Source organism: Pseudophryne corroboree, chromosome 6 (assembly GCF_028390025.1).
Source record: "Pseudophryne corroboree isolate aPseCor3 chromosome 6, aPseCor3.hap2, whole genome shotgun sequence".
In the NCBI taxonomy this organism is placed as follows: Eukaryota; Metazoa; Chordata; class Amphibia; order Anura; family Myobatrachidae; genus Pseudophryne; species Pseudophryne corroboree.
In genome coordinates this window covers 11,080,422-11,088,654 of record NC_086449.1, presented here as the reverse complement: position 1 = coordinate 11,088,654, position 8,233 = coordinate 11,080,422, and the positions used below count along the sequence as shown (strand labels likewise).

At 39.3% G+C, this 8,233-nt stretch overlaps 1 pseudogene; it reads left to right on the top strand.

The window, feature by feature from the left end:
* The first annotated feature begins 1,990 nt into the window (after positions 1 to 1,990).
* On the top strand, positions 1,991 to 2,932 carry LOC134933953 (olfactory receptor 5AP2-like; annotated as a pseudogene).
* Positions 2,933 to 8,233: the final 5,301 nt, after the last annotated feature.

The following is an 8,233-nucleotide window of genomic DNA, read 5'->3' as shown; positions in this document are numbered from 1 at the left end:
ACATTGTGAGCAATCAGCATAGCAACAAATGTGGTAAAAACTGATGTACTCTAAAATGAATTTCAAATTCTATGAGGAATACCTGTGCCACCAGTTACAACAAAGAGATACTTCTTCTGTAATGATTGATTCCAGTGGGGATGAGCTAATATTGTGTGATGACGATGATATTAACAACAGTGAGGAGGGTAATGTTGAGGACAATGATGAGTCTGACATGTTCCAAATGTGACTACGAATAACAACACTGTCAGCCACCTTATGCCCATTGGTAGCTTCATTTACCGAAACCTGAAAGATGTGGTCTTCTTTTTGGGCCCAAACAAATCAACCACTTTAACCACAAAAGCAGCAGTTCCTGTTACTAAAGTGCTTAGTTTGTTAAACTCTGAACATACTTATTTTGGGAGTATTGTCTCTCACAAGGCCATTTGAATTTTTGTATTGTCCTGACTCCTGAGGCCATTTTAATTTTTGTATTGTCCTGATCTATGGCCTGTGATTTGATGCATGGATCAGTTTGCATTTGCTTTAGAATTTATTCATTTAGATATCAAACCTCATATTAGTGTTATTGTTTTTTAATAGTTTCTTCTACATCTTTCTTTTTCATTTAAAAAAAAATCATAATAATCAATTAAAATCCAACAATCAAAAATAGATATCAAAAACGACTTTTTTTACTTTTCTAATAATTTGTTCCAGAATTTTATTTTTCATTCTTAAATTTGAATGAATAATTAATAAATCAAAATTCATCAATCAAAATTAAATTTAAATCACTCAGATTTAATTAGTCCGAAATGATAAATTAGAATTCAGCAATCAAAATTAAACAATCAAATCTTATATTTGGATGCTTGTCTTTTAATAAATTGTTTCACATCAATGTTTTGTTTTTCAGTTTTTATTCAATGAATCAAATAATTAAACAATTATTTACCTGCCTTCCATTACATACTCATTTCCTTTTACTGCCCTCGGATCTCTGATCTAGTTCTTGATTAGTGAAAACTGCCATCCCGTCTGCCACTGCTAGGCCACAATGTTTCATAGATGTGCTATAATCTTTTAAAGTAACTGCCATGTGTTTGTGCCGCTGCCCTGTCAATTTGTTTTGCCAGCGAACTTGCTGCAACCTTTGGTCAATATTGGTGAACAATATTACAAGTTGTGATGTGGTCAAGATTGACAAGAAATAAGTGTAAATTAATGTTATTGATGTTATTATTAGCGTAGGAACAAAAATAGGTCCAAATTACATGATTTTACCTTTTTTATTTTTCAAGGAATTCAAAACCAAAACCAAATACAAATACACTTGAGGGTGATTTTGCCAATTTAAAAAAAAAATCTGAGGGGGATTTTTCAAACCAAAACCAAAAAGCATGGGTCCATGCACATCTCTACTATTTATTAATGGTGGAAACATTATAGCCAGGAAGTGTTTTTTAGTAAATGAAAGTATTTTCAGCATTTTGGGTTACAGAAAAATGTCTGTACAGCCATTGTGAATTGTCATTGTTTATATACAAGTTTGTACAGTACAGTATATGCATTTCTCATCTGTAAGTTTAAAAACCTCTCTACCATCAAAAAAACATCTCCAGGTATATGTCCCACATCATTTAACCTATTATTGAGCATTTTATAGAAAATCACCTGTTAACTGACTTGTCTTTATTGGCCAAATAATGCTATTTAAACCACTCCAAGAGTTTCATTATTCAATGGGAAGGGTTCACCAGAGGTTATGTACGATGTCCTGACAAAAAAGGGATGATCTTCTGAAAAAGCAATGTGATTTTGGAACTGAATTGTAAGTTAAATCTGCAGTGCGAGTTCGCCATGAGAACATCTCACAAGACCCAACTCACGCCAATTTAAATTGATCCCTGTGTGTCAATTTATTGTTAAGGTTTGAACTTGGGAACTGTCTGTTACTTGTAACTATAATACATTTATTCCAATCCTAGAAAGAAAGTATTAAATGGAAGTCATAAACACAACTCGAGTAAAGGTCTTTGTGTTTTCCGGGTAACTGACAATGGGAAACTTGCCCCTTTCCTCTTCATACTTTTCTTACACATTTATATGGTGACCATACTGGCAAATATTGGCATGATGGCAATTATCTCTAGCAGCGCAACCCTTCATACTCCGATGTACTTCTTCCTGAGCTACCTCTCTCTAGTAGACATTTTCTACTCCTCAGTTATAACTCCTAAGATGATGCATGATCTAATTTCAGTAAGTAAGACCATCTCATTCAATGGCTGCGCCCTACAGTTTTATTTCCTTTCTGCCCTAGGAGCTGCCGAGTCTATTCTTCTCTCCAACATGGCGTATGACCGATATGCTGCTATCTGCCACCCACTTCACTATGTGTCAATAATGACTAAGAACAAATGTATTTGTCTTATTTTCCTTAATTTGTCCATTGGCTTCCTGCAGTCATCAGTGCTGACCAGTTGTGTGTTCAGACTCCAATTCTGCAGGTCAAACCTTATAGACCATTTCTATTGTCACACACCTTCATTACTCAGACTGTCCTGCTCTGACACATTCTACTGTGACATAGCAACTGTTTTCTTTGTATGTGCTTGTGGCCTAGGTTGTTTGATGATAATCCTAGTGTCCTACATGCTCATTATAATTTGTATTTTACGGATTAAATCTTCTGAGGGCCGGCAGAAAGCATTCAGTACCTGCTCCTCACATTTCATGTGCATCTGCATCTTCTTTGGGACAGTTACATTCACTTACATATACTCTCCTTCCAGTAACCTTAAGAAACAAGACAAGGTGGCCTCTGTCCTTTCATTCCATGTTGACACCAATGCTGAACCCACTGATATACAGCCTGAGGAACCAAGAGGTGAAACGGATCATTGTGCGAGCAGTACACAATCTTACTGACCTAAAAATATAAGAATATCAAACATAAGGGTTCAAACATTAGCTGGACTATTTTAGGCAGTGCCATAATTAGACATTTTAGTGCTATGTGCAAGAAACAGCATCTGTGTCTCCCCCTCCCATATTTTAAACAGGGCCAGTGCATGCCATAGGCGTGGAACAAAAATATAGAGACATGGCTTCATGGGGAAGGGGCATGGCCACAAAATAATACCAAGTCATATTATGCTGCACAGTAGTATCCATTATTCAAATTACTCTGCACAGTAGTGCCACTTACATACATTATACCAGGTAGAGTCCCTTTTACACATTATGTCAGGTAGAGCCCATGTCACACATTTTGCCAGGTAAAGCCACTGTCACACATTATGCCAAGTAATGCCCCATTTTACACATTACCCCAGGTAGAGCCCCCTTTTCCACATTACAGCAGGCATACAGTAGCTCCCTTTTACACATAATGGCAGGTAGAGTCCCATTTTAGAGAGGTAGAGTCCCCCTTTTACACAAGATGGCAGGAGGAGTCCCCTTTTGCACATTATGGCAGGTAGAGTCCCTTTTTACACATTAGGGATGTAGAGTCCCCTTTTACACATTTCAGCAGCTAGAGCCCGTGTATGAGAGAAAGTCAGTCAGTCCTCACAGTGCACCTTACCTCACACAGCTACAGCATGATCAGCAGGAACAGCACTACCCACCTGCAACAAGTAGCCGGCTTCATCAAAATCCACACACTGTGCAGCCCCCTTTTACACATTATGACAGGAAGAGCCCCCTTTTACATATTACGGCAGGTAGAGTCCCGTTTTACACATTATGGTAGGTAGAGTCCCCTTTTACACATTACGGCAGGTAGAGCCCCCTTTTACATATCACAGCAGGCATAGCTCCCAATCACACATAACAGCACGTAGAGTCCTCTTTTACACATTATGGCAGGTAGAGCTCCATGTTACATATTAAGGCAGGTAGAGTCCCATTTTACACATTACGGCAAGTAGAGTCCCCTTTTACACATTATGACAGGCAGAACCTGTGTATGAAGAGAGAGAGAGCAAGTCAGTCAGTCAGTCAGTCAGTCCACAAAGCACACCTCACCTCACACAGCTACAGCATGATCAGCAGGAATAGCACTGCCCGTCTGCAACAAGTAGCCGAATTCATCAATGTCCACACACTGTGCAGCCCACCCATAATGTGTAGCTGCCCTGAAGCATCAAGGACCATACACTGTGCAGCCCGCCCACCTGTAACATGTAGCCACTTGCAGCAAATAATTACCACGGGAAGCCACAGACTGCAACCACCACACTACTGCGCCAGCTGCCACAAGCATCTGTGGGAAACCTTAATATATGTGGATACCCCCCAAAAAAATGTTTTTGGGAGATATCCTGTAAATTTTGGAAAGAGAGTGCTATATAAATACAATTATTATTATTATTATTATTATTATTAGTATTAGTATTATTATTATACAGTATGTTGATTAATTAATAAATCACATTGACCTAAAAAAAACCAACAAATTTATGGTCAGTATAAGTCTAAACAGAAAATACTGTATCTGGGCTGACTATGATCAACACCTCATCATTGTAAATCATTAATGTAGAAACAGATCACTCACCATCTATGGTCAGTCTGCTTCAACGCAATGACTGTACTATTTTTTAGAGAACTAAATGCCCTGCCTCTCTTGTCTTGTAAGATTCAAATTATGGTCTCATTTTGGTACAAGTCTGTCCTATTCCCACTCTGACTAGTCTTCAAATGACTAGATAATGAGATATTTGAAAGACTAGTCAGAGAGAACTTGGACAGACTTGTCTATGGATGATAAAAAGTGGACTTTCCTCTAAAAACCGAGAACCTTCATTTAATTCAAAAGTTTGTGAATTCTCTTTACTTTTATCTTAAAAAAATCTATTTATGGCCAACTTTGTGGCAAACTTTTGTAGATCTATAAAAACGTCTAAATTGATATACTCTGCTGTCAGAGGCAAACGTTAGGCCTTTTTCTAGTACTTTCTGTTCATACTCATTCAGGACATAATTGCTTAAATTGTATATTTTAGTTTTTGATTATTCAGACCTTATTTTTTTCATTGTCTTCTATTATCATGGAGGTAAATTTTGAAAGGCAGATTTTGTTACTGCTTCTTTTACTGTAGCATCGATGTTTCCCTCCTCTACTACCACTTTCCTCAGGGGAAGTCTGAGTGATGAGACATTGGGCCTAATTCAGGGTTGATTGCAAAAGCAAAATCTTTCTCTAATGGGCAAAACCATGTTGCATTGCAGGTGGGGCAGGTGTAACATGTGCAGAGAGAGTTAGATTTGGTTGGGGTGTGTTCAAACTGAAATCTAAATTGTAGTGTAAAAAAAAAAAGCAGACAGTATTTACCCTGCACAGAAACAATATAACCCACCCAAATCTAACTCTCTCTGCACATGTTACATCTGCCCCACCTGTAGTGCACATGGTTTTGCCCATTAGAGAAAGATTTTGCTTTTGCGATCAACCTTGAATTAGGCCAATAGTTCCCTATTGCACAGCGGTGATTTTTTAAGGCAGCTGCTGCTCCGATGTAGGACTCCGGAAAGATAAGTAGTAAAACATGGGTGCAGGGTGTACGATGAGGGCACCGCTGGACCCAGGGGTCTGTGGGCACTGCACACATTGCACCCATTATAGAAACACCAATGACTGAGGCAATTAGCAGCACCCATGGGCAGAGCCGGCCTTAGGCATAGGCAAACTAGGCAATTGCCTAGGGCATTTGATATGCCTAGGGGCATCAGCAGTTTCTGCTGATTAAAATGATATGCGGCATGCCTATATTCTGTGTGTAGCATTTCATATGCAGATACAGCCACAGTCGCACACAGAATATAGGCATGCTGCATATCATTGTAATCAGCAGAAGCTGCTTGTGCATCCTAGCCACAAAGCAGTGCAAATAAGATGCATTTTTCATAAAAAAAGGTGCCCGACGTTAGCATTGAGACACGATTTATGAGGACACATTTGCATCCAAGCAGTGGCAGAGGTCACAGTGTTATCGGCAGTGTGAGTGCTGTGTGCATGTGAGTGGGTTGGCTGTGCAATAATGTTCGGAATATGTGTAAGGAGCATTATGTGTGTCATGTAAAATACATTAATAATGTACAACATATGTGTAAGGGGCACTATGTGTGTCATTATGTGTATAAGGGCATTAATAATGTGCGGCATATGTGTAACAGGGTACTACTGTATGTGTCATTATGTGTATAGGGGCACTAATAATGTGCAGCAAATGTGTAGGGGGCACTATGTGTGTCATTATGTGTATAAGGGCATTAATAATGTGCGGTATATGTGTAAGGGACATTATGTGTAAAAGGGCATTAATAAAGGTTGTTATAATGTGTAAGGTGCATTTGTTTATAAGGACATTAATAATGTGTCTCATATGTGTAAGGGGCATTACTGTGTGAAATTATGTGTATAAATGCATTACTAATGTGTGGCATTATGTGTATAAGGTGCTCTACTATGTGGCGTTGTGTATAGAAAGGTCACTACTGTGTTGTCTAATGTCAATGAAGAGCAATACAGTGTGGTGTAATGTGAATAAGGAGCAATTCAGTGTGATGTAATGTGAATAAGGGGCTCTACTGTGAGGAGTAACGTTTATTAGGTAAAGTGATACTGCTGTGGGATGTAATATGAATTATGGACACTATCGCATGATCAAATGTTAATAAAGTGCAGTACTGTGTGGTGTAATTGGAATTGGGGTTACTATTGTGTGGCCATGCCCCTGCCAGCAAAAAAAACACCCCTTTTTGGACTGTGCGCAAAATGTGCGAACTATTCCTATTTAAAATATAGGGGGTACAAACCCCAAAATAAGGACTGCTATGGGTGAGGGGTGGTGGTGCTGGGAAAGAGGTGCAAGGTCAGAGGCGGAACCAGCGGTGGTGCTAGTGGGCACCAGCCAAAATCTTGCCTAGGGCATCATATTGGTTAGGGCCGGCTCTGCCCATGGGTTTGTCTTAAACCCCTGCTGAGAACAAAGTTCTGGGCTCCTGATGCTGGCCAGGCGATAGGCTGGGGTGGTGGTTAGTGTCAGGGTGCCGGGACTAAATGAAACTACTTTGCTGTGACTAAGATGTTAACTCACTGGTCTGTTTACTGACACTTTTGCTGTGAAGTGGTTATTGAAGCCATGGTAAATAAATATGTGCCGGATGTAGATCTTCCAAGATGTTAATATATATATACTAATGCCCTCACTGACTCATCATTGATTCTCTTACTTCCAAATATGTTAGGAAGATGAAATGTAACACAGGTATTCTTCAGGTGGGAAATAAGAAAACTACATAATTAGAATTTTAATAAACCTCCCCTAGGGGGATGAACAGGGGGTTGATATAATGATGTCATTACCGAAGAGTGACTTGCGTTGCCCAATCGGATCAATACTTGGATTGCATCTCCAGTGTGTAGATTTTAATAAACTACAAAAACGGTCCTGTCACTTTATACCACATCTGCTACGGGTGCTCCTCGGGTAACGCCTAGAACCATGGATTAATATTTACTTAAATTAAGACGTCTCAAGTTTACATCTCTATAGATTTACCACATTTTTAACTCTCATTTACTGTATATGTGCAACCGTGAAAATCAGAAACTCACGTGTTATGAACGGGTAGAACAGCTAGTATTTTTGGCTTGACAAAAGCTCAATAAAATGAGCAGAAATGTTGCTACAGTATCTGAAGCTAAAGCTTGATCTTCTTTATTCCATATGGAGTGCCGCCGTAGGGGTTAATTTTAAATAGATATATACAGATGGAGCCGCCATTTTCACTCGTGCATTGGAGATTGAACGGAGAGGACGTGGCTACGTTCTCTGCCTGAAAAGCTCCATATCTGTGCTCAGTGTGCTGCAAATATCTGTGCTCAGTGTGCTGCAAATATCTACGTTCTCTGCCTGAAAAGTTCCATATCTGTGCTCAGTGTGCTGCAAATATTTATGCTCAGTGTGCTGCAAATATCTACGTTTTCTGCCTGAAAAGCTCCATATCTGTGCTCAGTGTGCTGCAAATATTTGTGCTCAGTGTGCTGCATTGTGGGGACCACCAGTATTATAGTACAGTACAGTAGTCCATTGCTGTATCTTGCAGCTCAGTGTCACTGCAAGTATCCATCCATATCTGTGCTGCATTGTTGTGAGCAGTATATATAGTAGTACAGTGCAGCATTTTGGTGACCAACAGTATATAGTTTTACAGTACAGTAGGCCATTGCTGT